The sequence below is a fragment of the Corvus cornix genome, chromosome 2 (genome assembly GCF_000738735.6).
Source record: "Corvus cornix cornix isolate S_Up_H32 chromosome 2, ASM73873v5, whole genome shotgun sequence".
Taxonomy (NCBI): domain Eukaryota; kingdom Metazoa; phylum Chordata; class Aves; order Passeriformes; family Corvidae; genus Corvus; species Corvus cornix.
Window position 1 is genome coordinate 17,714,832 of NC_046333.1, and position 14,601 is coordinate 17,729,432.

Below are 14,601 nucleotides of genomic sequence, written 5' to 3' on the forward strand. Positions count from 1 at the left end.
ATTAATGAATTCAGATTGGGTTTTCCAAGCGTTAGTGCAAATTATTGCCCCTCCACTGAAGATATTTATGAATGGAATCATTTTTGAATGATATTTGACTTTACACACCAGAAATAAATATAAGTACCTTTATGCTCTATATGCCCTTATGTAAAATACAGTAACGGTCGCTTAATGTTTTATCATAGTATTAAACACATTTTTCCAGCTTTAAATTTTTCACTTAAAGTAATGCTAAGGACTTGTTTATTTTCATTACTTATAATGCCTCTTGGGCCATAAGTTCATAGAGTAGAGGTGGTGATTAATTCTAACTGGGTAACTGCAAAGGAAACTTCTGAAATGGATACAATCATAGTAGTATCATTATAATAAACTGAAAAGAGAAAAAAATGCCTTTGCATTTAGCAGTGCTTCAGATTATTTCATTCCAAACATCTGAAAAGATCTACCTCAGCATTTTCCAAGGAAGCTATTCAGTCCAGCTGAGACCAAATCTGTATAATTTCTTTCTAGAAACATAAGAAGGAAGCTGTGAGGGACTGGAAGGAAGATGCTGCTTTGCAAGCACCCATCTAAACACTGTCATGAGCTGCATGAAGAGGTCCTGCTGCAGATTTCTGCTCTCACCAACACCAGCAGTCAAGGGCTCCTGCAGTCTCACAGGACGGTCCCTGAGCCTTGCCAAAGAGCATGACTGAACATCCCACAGTGACCTGTAAATGGAAAATTACTTCCTCTTGTAGGAAAATCCTAGTGATGTTCATCAGATTTAGTACAGAACCAAGATCCCTGTGTGTTGGCCTAATGAGCAGGTTAGAACCCTGTTACTGGGTTCCCTGCCAGCTCCATGGCTCACGTGTGTGAGCACACAGATGCAGGGATGGCTCCAATAATATCAAACCGACGGCAAGGAGTTGAGAAGGGTCCTTGCTTAGAGTTCCACAGAAAGCAGTTCATTGCTACAACTTGTGAAGGTTTCCAGAGGCAAATGACCCCAAGCACGTGACAGCTCAGGGTAAGTACAGGGCTGTGGCTAACACAGGAGCCAAGCGGGGAAGCTGAACTGGGGTACATTACCGAAACCCAACACGGCATCCTGGGAGAGGCTTCTTTCCCTCACCGTAACCGAAGTCTTTGGCACCAGAGACTGTGTTACTAAGAACTCTCTTGTCTCTTGTACCACAGGTCAATCAGCCACCACAGCCTTTTAAACCCACAAAGCCTTTTAAACGTGTAATTGCCACAAATAATATATACCAATGGAGACTGCACTGAAGAAATCGTTGTCTGGGGTTGATTCAAACCCATTATTAATAAACTTAAGATGATCTTTAGAGAGCATATGCTAGTCTTTTCTTGTGAATTTTTTTTTTAATTCTTGTGAATAAAATTCTTACATTAAAATGCTGCATTTTTATCTGCAGACAAGTACTTATTTTTTTGTGTTTTCCTATTGAAGTAAACAAGCTTTTCCTGCAGGCAGAATAAGAGCCTTAGAGATGCTAAAAAGTACCATCTTCTCCATTCAGTGGGATTTTTCAAAAGGAATCAATTTTCAACATTGTCCTCATGTAAAGTTAGTTATTTGATATCTGTTAGCTGTTCTATACAGCTCCTGTCATGGTTGCAAACAGGAAGATATCTAAATGCAGCCATTCATGAGTGGAAAGAAGTTGAGTCAGATGGAAATATTCTATTCTAGGATGAATATTTACTTTGGTATTTGCAATAGAGTTCTTGTGCAGGTGTGTTGTGATTCCCCATCCCATTTACAAGAAAATTCTAATTGTTAATTGCACCGTGAGAAATGAAGGGAATTTTTGTTCCTGTGATATCCACAAAACTTCTGCATTCACTGATTTTACTTCTCTATTGTTTTCCTGAGACAATCATGATGTTGCTTTAAGTTACCGTTACATCTAAAACTTATTAGCCTGAGTACAACATGCCTAAACAATCCCTTTTGTTTTCCAAGAGTCAAGTAGGGATGAGGAGTATTAAAACAAAACAAAATGCAACAAAAACCACCAACACCACCCCCCTAAAAAAAAATTTTTTTTTAAAAAAGTGAAAAACACCACTGAACAAACCAACTCTAACTTCCCCAAAGTTTTATCACCTTTTGAAAGGGCAGAAAAGTCCGACACAGTATTTTCCCTCTTTCTTTCACTTGCATTTCACCATCTGTTTTTCTACAAAGGAATGTCTAACTTTTCTGAATGGGGGCTAAGTACATTCTCTTGATCTCTGGGTCTGTGCAGTGACTTTCACACTGGGCAATGAAGTATTTCTAGAACCTGAATTGATTAAATATAGGATTGCACTGCTGCAGAATTACTGAGGGAAGGCACAGTTCCCAGAAGTCACTGTTCACAGCAGCAGAGACACTGCAACAGAACCAAACCTCTGGGGAGGCTGTGAACTTGCAGTTCGGCTTCCGAGCCAAATTCACCCCCTTTGCAGCACAACCTGGCAACCACCTCAATGGAGAATTCATTTAGTCTTTTACATTTTCTGTGGCTAGAGCATGCACTTGTTTTCATTGCTTTCTTATGGAATTATCTTTAAACTTTATTAATATTTTCCTAGATTTAATTCAGATCTCCAAGCAGGGAGCTCTGCAGAAAAAAAAAATATCCTTCAGAACTTTCTGCATTTAAAAAAAAAATAATTCTGCGAGACACAATCTCATCATGGCAACATTCTCCCCTGTTTTGGAGCACACAATATTCCTTTGAACTTCAACCAACAGAGGGAAAAGAGATTTTTAGAAAAACTAAGAAAATACACAAAAAACCATTTATGATTAGCAAAGATCATTACAGGGTTTTGCAATAGTACATAGCAGAGCACTCAGCCAATTTCAACAATGTTCTAAAGCAAGAGAGAGGAATCAAAAATAATTAAATTCCTATGAAAAACAACTGCTTTAGTATCCACACCCAGGACAACTCAGGCAGGATCCAGCTACGTCCTGTCCAGTGCAGCAGCTTTTCCCATGGTGGCTCTTCCCTGAGTTACGAGTTGTTCTGGAAAGCTGGCATTTTCCAGGAATTGCTGGAAAACACAAGGTCAAGTCTGTGGCAGGTGGCCAGGTCTGCCCTACATGTAAGCTGAGTGGGCACAGGGAGAGTCCAGGCTGGGGGGTCAGAGGAGCATCTCCAGCTCTAGGATCATTATCATCAGTATCTCTAATGCAGGTGTTTGCCACACTCCTGGTTCTCCCTTCTGAACCCAATCCCAGATCTGCATTTTTCTCTGCTTCTTTTGGAAAAAACCCCTAACTAAATATTTCATTTCAATGCCAAAGAGCCTTCTTGGATTCCTCAAAGAAGTGAAACTTCTTTTTGCCTTTCCTCACCCCAAGTATTCCCTTGGTTCTGTTTTAGCCAAAAGAGGACTGGTTGACTCCTCATTTTGGCACTGAAGTAGGAATGGGCAATATTCTGCCATTCCTAGCAATTCAGTTTCACTCACTTTACAGATTAATTTAATTGCATATTTTCTATGCATTGCTGAAGGACACTGTGTTTCTGATGTTACATGACCTTGGAATCATCCACTTTTGAATAAAATATATTGAAGAAAATATTAGAAAATAAAAGCCCACAGATAAAAGAAATTTTAGGTCTGAACTCTGTGCTAGACTATGCCCACTGAAATTACATTAAAATGATGAAAGTTATAACATTTCAATAAAATGGAAATGAACAATGACATCAGTGTTATCAGGAAGGCAACCCAAATATTCTCGGTTCTCTTCCCAGCTAAGTCAGGTGTTATTCTGCTGGCTTCAGTAGAAGTTCATTTCTAGATGAGAGAAGAGTAATAAGAGGAATATGTTGGACAATAAATGTCTTCCTTTTTTTTTCTTTTTTTTTTTTTTGTAGGATATTGAAATCTCCTAGTTGTCAGTCTTCCTGGGGAAAGTCAGAGGATGAGGACAAATGCTGTAGCCTTGCCTCCACTAGCAACTGTTGGCATAAAGATTTCAGCAGTTTAGATGCTGCTGAAGCATTGCCAGTCATGGTTTTGCAGCAGGAACGGACCAGGAACTGCTCTGCAGTGTAAAAAAGATGCCAGAGTGAAAGGATAGTGTGTGTGTACATGTTTGGTTTATATGTTTTTCATTCATGTGCCTGTTGCCAAGGAAGGGTGGGCAGCTAAACCCTCAATATAAAACCAAGTTACGAAGAGTAATACAAAAAAAGGAAGCTCACTGTCTCCCCACCTGTACAATAACGATTAAAAATGTTCCTGAAACACCAATTTGAATCTATATTTACACTGTCAGATTTCCTCCTGGAAAACCATATCTTTTAGACATCATGGACTTTTAGCTGTGTGTGGCTTTTGATAGGCAGCTAAAATCCCTTTTAACTATTTTATTTGTAATGGTTTGCTTTAAGAGGTGCTGAATACATCTGTAGATAGTTCTCAGCACAATTTGAAGACTATTAGAGCCCAATAATGTTAATAATGTCCCTACAGCAATCCCACAGAGAATGATGCCTCTGTTAGAAAAACTTCTGACTGGGGGTAGAACAATCTTGCAAAGAGAAACTAAGACAACCTGAAATCTCCAGTTTTGAAAAGATGTAACTGGGAAGATACAACCAAGGTTAAAATCATGGATGATATCGAGATGAAAAATAAGAAATCATTATCTTCTCTCTCTCATAATTCCAGATCTATAATCCACCAGTTGAAATTATCCAACTTCAAGTTTAAAGTAAAGAAACAGGTCTCAGTAAGACAATATCTGACTCAGCCTGAAATACAAATATTTCCAAAATCATTTAGGTTTTTTACAACCAACATCCAAGGAGAGCTGTTGAATACAGTGGGGTATATGCAATAGTTGCATAGAAGTCCCTAAACTGACATAAATTTGTTGCTTATACTTATTTTTGCTTATACTTACTTTCCCATAGTGATCTGCCACTGGTGACCATTAGAGAAAGTGTCCTGAGTGATGTGGACCTTTGCTCCCATCCAATGTAATTACTCTTAGCTTATGACTGAGCTGTTCCCATCAAAAGAGAAGCACTCATGATAAAATGCTAAAACTAATGGGGTCTTTTTTGACTTATGGAAACCTATGACAAATACATTAAGCATGAAATGATGTGCTTATACATTTATTTCTAGATTTATAGAGTATTCTGTTTTATATTTCGAGTAACTGAGATAGTCCTCTGAGTAGAAAATATTTGAAAATGCAGTACCATCATGAAAACAGGAAATCATTATATCAACACTTGGAGCTCCAGCTCCCAAAAAATAGCTCTTGTAAAAGTGGCTAATGGTACAAGCTTCATTTTATATACTCAATGATGAACTACTGATCAACATTTCAGAATTGTAAGTACAGACAATACCTGCTTGTTCATAGGGATCTTTATTTCCAAAAGGCTAAAGAGAAGATGAAGTATGTCAAGACTGCATATGTGATTACTATAGAAAGTGAAGTACTAAAACTGTGTTTCTCCATAATTCATACACTAAGCCAAAATGACATGCTGTCTTTTGAATGGTGACAGTGATGACATGATTCAAAGCTAAAAATTGTACATTCAACATCCATAACAAATAGTAAGACATTGAAGGTTCTTGAGCAGAAAATGTCTCTCAAATTGCATTTGTGCCTGGAGCTAAAGGAGAAACATCACATAGGCAGGGTTTGCACTTTAATATCTATGCTGTGTTATATTGGTCTGCAGTTTATACTGGTTCCTAGATTTTTTGATCCACAGAAATCAGTAAATGCTGGATTCAGTGATGCCTGAAGAACTGCACAGGTGTGTTTGAAATCCATTTGAAATCAGAAGGCAGCTGTAAACTTGCAACAAAAGCTGTTCACTCTAAAACTCACTACATGATAACAATTTTGTCAGGACCCAGATGAAACATTTTCTTCAGCTGAAAGCTGCAACATCACCGTGTGGCAAAGGGAATGGGAAGAAACCTTTCCCCCTTATGAGAAATTCCATCCGTTTCCTGTGCCCAGCTACCTTGAAATGGCTCCCATATCAACTGTCAAACCAAATCATTTTGCCAAGACTGGAAAAACTTTTGTCATCTGGATAGGCCCCCTTCACACACTTGGTTTTGTGGATGTGCTGTGTACATAATGTGCTCTTATGAAACCGTATAGGTGACTAAGTTTCTCAAGGCAAACTGATGACACAAAAGCTGCTCTTTTTTTTTCTGCCTTTTAAGCTTCACCTTATTTGTTTGGACATACAGCAATTGCTATGGATAAACAAGTACTACTGTGACCTAGATAGGTATCCTTTAAGCACCAGTGGTCTCAGCTGAAAATCACAATGAGGTACTGAGTGCTAGTACTGTTGAAATGTTATTCAGTCTTCCCAGAGGCAACTAATGCAGATTCCGGTTTTGGCCACATAATTTTTTTTTTTTCCTCCACAGGCCAGTAGGCTAAGATGGAAAATCTAAGAGGCAGATAAAGCCATTTGAAAAGAGTAGTTTTTTTGGTAAACAGGAAAGTGCTGTTACTCAGTGGTTTTAAGACAACTGACTTGTAATTTTAATATTCCATTAGCAAGAAGTTTTTAGAGACATGATCTTCCTCTTAGACTGGTAGCATTTTTAGAATGTACCAGAATTGTATGAAAGAATGCTGCACACAAGGAAATAAGAACAGCTAATGCAAAGCATTCAATTAATATTTTATTGCAGCCAAATTAGACTTTTTTAAAATTATACCATCCAGACAAGCACCCTTCTCAGTCTGGGAACATGGTGTTGCTTTTCATATACCTTTTGTAGGTACTGACTTTAGCTGTATAGTCTTTGATATTAAATGCCAAAAAGAAACCAAAATAATCGGAGGTCAAATGAAAAATTAGGGAAGAAAGGATATGCGAAAACATTTTCTAAATTATCTGTTTTACTTTGAGGTTACAGACAGCCTGTACTGTTTTGATTATGCTCAAGGACTTGAAAAGCATGAAGCAAAGAGCATGGTGAACTGCATAAAATGAAGAGGAAAGGCACAGCAATTGCTCCTGTCCTCGAGGAGCAGGATGAAATTCACTGTTACGTGCATCAATCATTCTTTGCTGCAGGGCCTTCTGAGGGGTACTAACTACACAGCTTAATACAAAGGAGAGAGACATAACTGTTTGTCTACTTGGTTATGTTCTGTTGGCTTTTGGAGTGTTTTACAAAGGGTAGCATTGACTGCACTGTCCCACTGTTTTGATAGCAAACTCACCTTGCTGTTGTCTATGGTAGAACTCTTCTGTTCAAAATCCTCTCCAAACACAGACTGATACTCATTGCTGTACCACGCATTGCAACTTCTGCCAAACATTCTTGTGGGACTACTAAAAATTGTGGAAGTATTAAATTTCTTCTGAACTTTGGAACTTGATATATTTAATTGCATTCTATCACAGATCTATCTATCAAAGATCTGCTATATATTCCGAGGAGGAATGCCAGTAAGGCAAGCACTTGTTCCAAGCATAGAGTCCCTCCACACTCAGGTCTGGAAGTCATTACTCACATCATGCCTAAGCAGGACTTTCTCAGCACAAACTTTTATACATACCGACAACTTTTGTTACAGATATGAGGCAGGTGAGAAGGAGGGAAGCAATGGTGATATCCATGTGATAACTCTTACCAAAATGATCTGTGCCCAAAAGATAACTCTGGTCTCAAAGCTTCAATACCAAAGCTGCAATTGCTGCAGGTGATAGGACAGCTTCGGTTTTTCATTACTGTCATCACACATTTTGGTAGAAACTAAAGCCCTCGCCATCCTTGTCCCACTGGGAGCAGTGGGTCCAGGAAGTCTATTCCTTACTCTATGGGATATGCAACTAAGACAAATCCAGCCTGAAGTTGCTCCATCCCTGTGTATAGGACAGAAACAGCACAAGCAAGAGGAAAATGATCCAGTAGTTTACAAGCACTCAAAGAGAAGAGAGCTTCCAACACCTGAGCCTTCCCTGCTGAACATTCAATTTCAGCCAGGCTTACCTGGGTCTGGCATGCAATTCCCTCACAGCTGCAAGGATTCCAAATGGCCTGCAGGAAGACCTGTAACGGAATATTCAATATCCAAAGGATTTTACTTCCTTTCTCCGTACAATAGGAGCAAAACAACAATAAGAACTCAAAAATTTTTACATCTTTACTGCACTTAGCTCTGAAAATCAAGAGCAGAAAAGCACAGAAAATTACAAATTCTTTCTCTTCCCGCAGAATATTTTGGAAGTTACACACATGTGAACACTTTGCTTTCATTTTAACTCAAATAGACAAGCTACTGTATTTTGTGGATTTCTTGTTCCTTTTCTTCACTTATTCTCTAGCCTTACTTAGCAATTTATTTGTTTAACTTCTGTTAATATAGCATAGGTTTAGCTTTTTTCTCTTCTATGGCTTTATATACCAAAACAACCAGAAAAAATAAATATGGTCTTACTCTAAACTTCATGTCTTTTCAGCTTTCTTTGTTAAGCATACATTTAGTTTTTCCGTTTATTATAGAGTAAGTTCATGCATATTTTAAAATATGGAATTCAAAGATTTTAAGAAATTATTTAGACAAGATTCATTTTAAGAGAATAGTCAGCAATATTTGGAGATGCTGGAAATGGAAGTTGAGACTATCATGTTAAAAATAAAGATTATTTATTCCAACCCAGAGTTAATTAAAAATGCTGAAATATAATTTTTTTCTAAATAGATCAACAAAAGAGCTAATTATTGCTGTTTATACAGGTGTCTGAGTGTTGGTTGTTCCATGAGGGTAGGGAGGCCAGTCATCATTTGACTCCAGATCTTCCAGGATCCTGTAAGTACCTGAAACCCCATTTGTTGTTCGGCTACCTCTGGTTTAAATCCTGGCAATTCTTCCATGATACCAGGCAATGTTATGCATGTTGGTATTTTTCCTATGATGGGCAATGTCCCTTACATGATAAATGTGCAGTTTATTTCACAGGTTTTCAAAGCAACTTTCAGGCAGTAAAGCCTTACTGACCCTTCTGACTCGGAAAGAATCTGAGCCAATTATATAAAAGTTGAATCTCTTTGCCAACCCCATTACCCATCCAGCTCTTTCTGTAAACAGATTATCCAATTTTATACAGTTTCTGCACTGGCCACTTTTGGATTTGAGTTCACAGAGTGAAATTCGGGGATTTTCTTCTCTTTCCAGCCACATAAAATGTTAATATCTTGAGAATGTATCACACAAACAATAAAAAAGGTTTTATGAGGATGGTGCTAAGATGAATAGCACCCCTGAGATGTGTTGGTGTTTATTAATAATAGGCTCATTTCAAGCACTGAATATATTTTTATGTGACATAAAGTGCCCTAGCAGAAAGCTGCTGCCATGCAGAGCAGCCCACGCCTGGCAGCCTGTTGTCAGAGCAGGTGAAAAAATGGATCAGGCTGGTTAAGATAAGGCTGCTCTCCAGAACCATCAGGAGACGCACTAATTCAGTGCTTCCAATTTATTTGCAGATTCTGTTAGCTTAGTCCATTAATTCCAATGTGGATTAACAATTTGACTGAATTTGTAGATAAGGCAGCCTCATTTTTTGAAGTGCTCAGCACCCAAAACATTACTTGAAATCAATGGGTTATGGGAGTGTGCTTAGTACCTCTGAAAATTAAGTTCAAAATTAATTGTAGATGTAAAACCAGTGGCAAATAATTAGTTTGAGCATCCTTCTAATGAAGTCAATGACTACATTTTTATTGATGTTATTTGGTATGAATCAAGCTCCCTATCAGGAGTATATCCAGTGATTTTAAAAAATGAACACTTTCCGTCTTATTTAAAGATGCTCTGTAATGCATTCTTATACCTTACCATGTAGTGCCTTTATCAAGGAGACTTCTAAAATTTTCTACATTAAGGCTAGTACATACACCAAGCTCTTTCTGTTTACTTCTGCAAACAGATAACAAAGCTATAAGCTTCTTTTAATGAGAAACTGATGCATATTATTAGAGTGCAGTGGTGTTGTTTTGAGACCCATTCTGCTTACAACAAATAGGAGGGATACATTGGAAAGGTCTTCCAGAACTATCAAAAATTTTGGTGAGCGATAAATGTGAGACACATTGGCACCATCTTATATGAAATCTACCACAAGACATGTACATATTTCAGTGCTGCTTAGCCCTTATTCGCCTGCCTGCACCAGCCCCAGCAGGAAAAGGTGATATGTGTTTTAAAGGAATCTAATGCATTCTTCAGGAGCAAAGCATGAAATTTAACCCTTGGATGTGGAAAGGGCATATTTCTAGTAGTGTCATAGAACTTCATATTTACAGAATTAAAGAATCAATCCACAGGTTGGAAAAGACCTCTGAAATCATCAAGTCCAGCCTCTTACCAAATACCACCATGTCAACTGGACCAGGCCATGTCCAGTCTTTCCTTAAACACCTCCAGGGACATTGACTCTGCCACCTCCCTGGTCAGTCCATTCCAACAATTAATCAGCCTTTCTGTGAAGAAATTCCTCCTAATGTCCAACCTGTCATGTGACTTTTATGTGAAAAAAATATGTTAAGACCCAGTTGTGATAATGCAAATGTCTGTAATTTCTCTTTAATATATTCAGTAATTCAAAATACATCAAGGAATTCAAGTTTTAGCAAATTGGTATGGGGCTTAAAGTAATCACAACAAATCTTTATCTAATTCCTTCTTACAAAGAAGTAGGCTGTCCTTTATGTCTGAGCAGAGCAGGGCAGACTCTGTGATTGTTCAAGAGGAATTTGGAGTCTCAGGTACAGAGCACCATTTTTAGAGGATGTCTAAAGCTTCTGTTAGACTTGGTTATCCAACTCCTAAAAAAAACCCACAGCAGTGGGAAATTCCTAGTGAAAGATTGTGCTCCTGCATTTTGTTATGTCCTGAGCAGAAGCTTATTTTTCTTGGTCCTCAAAGTGCTCCTTGCAGCACATTGCAGCAGTGTAAGGGGCTTATTTATGGCTGGGGACTGGTCTGAACAAGGAGGTAAAGGGTAGCTATCCTCTTTAGCTCCAAGGTGATGCCTTGTTAAGTGCTGAGAAAATGTTACATGTTCACAGCTTGTCTCCTGGGTGTTTTCCACAGGAAGCTCACTCATGGCTATTTAGGCGTGGCGAGAAGTTGCATAGTGTGTCATCTATTTGTATGACTCTGTACAGCATTTTTGCAGTCCCTGTGCTGCCTGGGGTAGACATGCCAAAAGTCTCCTCTTCCCCGCAGAGCACCACAGAAACAACCAAGAGCAAGTAAAGCACAGCATCTTTTTGTCCCTTTTCAGGGCCCTGCAAGGTGAGTCTCCTGCCTTTTGTCCCTCTTCCTCCCTCAAAATGAGCCAACACCTCCCACCCCCAAAAAAAAATTCCACCCCCAAAAGCCTCCAAAAGCAAAAACACCCAACCTCCAAAAAAACTTCGCCCCACTCCCCCCAAAAAGTCCCAAACTCTCAGAAAGGCATCTCTTAGAGGGAGTATAACAGTTGATTGAATAAGTCATCCTCATTCTCATTTGCAATTTTCTTTTTTCCCCTTTGGTTCCCCATTTTCCTCCATTTTAGGTTATCTCTAGTTTAATTAAAGTTAATTCAAGAACTTAAATTACTTCATATTTTACAGTCCAATTCTATTTTTGCCTCATTTGAAAGGATAGCTTTAATTCTAGGAGCGAGAAAAATCAGAAAATGGGGCATGTGTGACTACTCTTTTTCCCAGAGAAAGCAAACACCTCTGCTTATTATGGATCTATGCATTAACACACGTTCACTTTAAAATGTCTCCTTAAACTGTAAGAATATTTTATACAAGGTAATTCAGACATCTTTATGTAATGCAAGGGTCTGGCTAACGTTAACATTCATGCAGTGATGACAGAACTTATACTCTTCTGCATTTTGACTTTTATAGATATCTACTCTAAATATTCACTCTTCAAGTTGGAAGAATGTTTTAAACTGTGTTTAAAGGATTGGATCTTTCACTTGCCTTCAATTTGGGGAAAAGGGAAAAGGAAAGTCATTGCTAACTTCCCAAGTTTCAAGAGAGATGAATCAGACATTGGCCTAGCATTTTCCCATGTGGCCATATCACCTTTCTTCTGTTGGCAGCTGAAAGCTTCATTTCTGAATAGCATGGGGGGAAAAAAATCTCTGTCTTGAGTAACACTCAGCTATGTCTTTGTTGTATTGATTAGTCATACAAAACACATCCAGCACAAAATACATTGGTGCACTGGGAAAACTGAATTTCTGTGAAAAGAAAACTCAGGTTATAGTTCACAATGTACAACAGTTTCATGGGATAATGAACAGTGCAGATATCTGAGAAACAACTGGAGTGTAAGGTACATTTTAGAAATACCTATTCTGACATTGCTGGAGTAAGATGATCAGCAGCCCTGTTTCTGGATAATTCTTTGCAGGATTTCAGTGAGAATAACCATGCAAGTCCCTGTCTTTTTGGTTCTAAAGACAGCTTATCTATTTACTGCAGCTGAAAGCTCTGATTTAGAGGTGTCTTGCCTTTCTGCCTTCTGGGTTTTGTTGCTGGTATCTCAGTGCTCATTCTTACACAGACTTGCTTCACCATTTGGTGGCCTAATACCCAACATTTCAATAAAAACCATGCTCTACCCCAACATTATACCATAGAAAATAACTCAATATTAAAGAATTCAAGCTCTAACAGTTGTATTTATCAGTGTATTTTCTAGTTTGTTATATAAAATCAGAGCTTGAAAGAGCTCCTGTCTACAGCACCTTCTTCATTCAAATCCCTCCCCCTCCACAGACTCAGGTGTCTCACGTAAGGCAAGCCATGAAATAATTAACAACATTTACAATTTGCTGAATGACTTTGTGCTACTTCATGTAAAGCCAGCTGACTCACTTTCTATGTGACTGATTTACCTGAAACTGAAATAGGAAGAATATTACTTGTTAAAAAACTCATCACTCTTCAAGCAAGATCAAATAATGCAGGTCTACTTTCAGTGACCATCCTTTGTTGACTGTTTACAGACAAACTTGTTGGTTATGTAATCTGTCAACGAGATGTTTGCTTTTTTCCATAAATTTAATTAGGTTTTGATAGATTCATCAGTTTTCATCTAAATTATTTTTGGTGAATTCTAATTGGCTCCTGCTGTGGCTTGGCAGCCACATAACTGATCATATGCCTATTTAATCCACTCATGGGATATTTAACAAATTGTTAGCTATTTCACTGTGCACTGAAGTGTAGCTCTACCAATTCTTTTTTCCTGTCACGCTACTGGGGCTATTATGACAGTCCATTATGTGATTTATTTTGTGAAATAAATGTGAAGCGTTGCAAAAACAACAATACATCATAATCTTTACCCAAAATAAAATAAGGTCAAGAGACATCTCTTTGCTTGTACATGCAAAACATTAATACCTTTCTTTCTAATCTGTGGACAGTAGTTCACTTTTTCTGACATTAATGCACTAAGTAAGACATATTGCAGTGAAATAGTTATGTGATAATTCATTTTATCCTTCTAAAATAAGTACTTAATTGGTTAAGAGGAAAAGGAATAGAACTATTTATCAGATGTTTAGGCTTGTCTACCTGGGGAAATAGCCTGGAATAGTTATTGCATACTAACTCTTCAGGAGGACGTTCTTAATCCATAGTGAAATTGTCCCTGTGTGTTTTGTTTAACCCACACTGGGAAGGAGTACGGACTGATTGTTGCACTTTGAATTCACCCTCTGCATTTATTCTGCAACAACTGCCCCACACAGACAATTTTTTAATGAAAGTAATGTAAGGAGTTCACAAAAAGAGCTGTAAAGCTTAGTTCATCTTTTATGCACTAAAATGCCCACTCTCCTCCCCAGGATGCAGCTTGCTAGGCAAGACTAGAAATTACTTGGAATGTGGAAAGATGTTTCAAATAGGAGTGCCTGGAGGTACAGGTCCATATCTCCCTCTTTTCCCCCAGCTGCCCAAATCATTTATGGTGGTGTTGATTCTTCTCTTTTCTAGTTGTTTGGGGGGCCTTGGGGGGAAAGGTTGTTTTGTTTGCTTTGGTTCTGGTTTTGTTGTTTTGTTTTTTTCTATGGGGCGTAGAGAAGAGTACACATGATGCTCTGGAATTTATGGTACTTGCTTCTGTTTTTTCTAGTAGAAGGTGAGTTGCTTGTGTGCTTGGTCTGCAGAACAGTCCTGCAATACTTCAGCTCCCTACTGGAGATGTGGCACTCACTCTTCCTTCTGCTAGCACAGAGAGACCTAATCAGTGAAACAATGGTTTCTGGTCAGACCTGTCAGCGTGCAACTTTGGTTTTCACTCTCTAAAATAAATCAGGGTAATGATGCCTGTAAAACTGTGTGGAATTTTGAAAGACAAACATGATAGATGTGAAATCATAATAAATCACCCTCTCAGTAGAAATACCAAGTTTTCTCAAAATGTGGTAATTTCTGTGTGACACAATTCACATAATATCAGACTTGGGAAATCCATAACTCAGGTATCAGAAAACAAGACAGAGCTGTCAATATGCTAGTTCAACAAAAGACGTAAAGTAGTCAATCTTT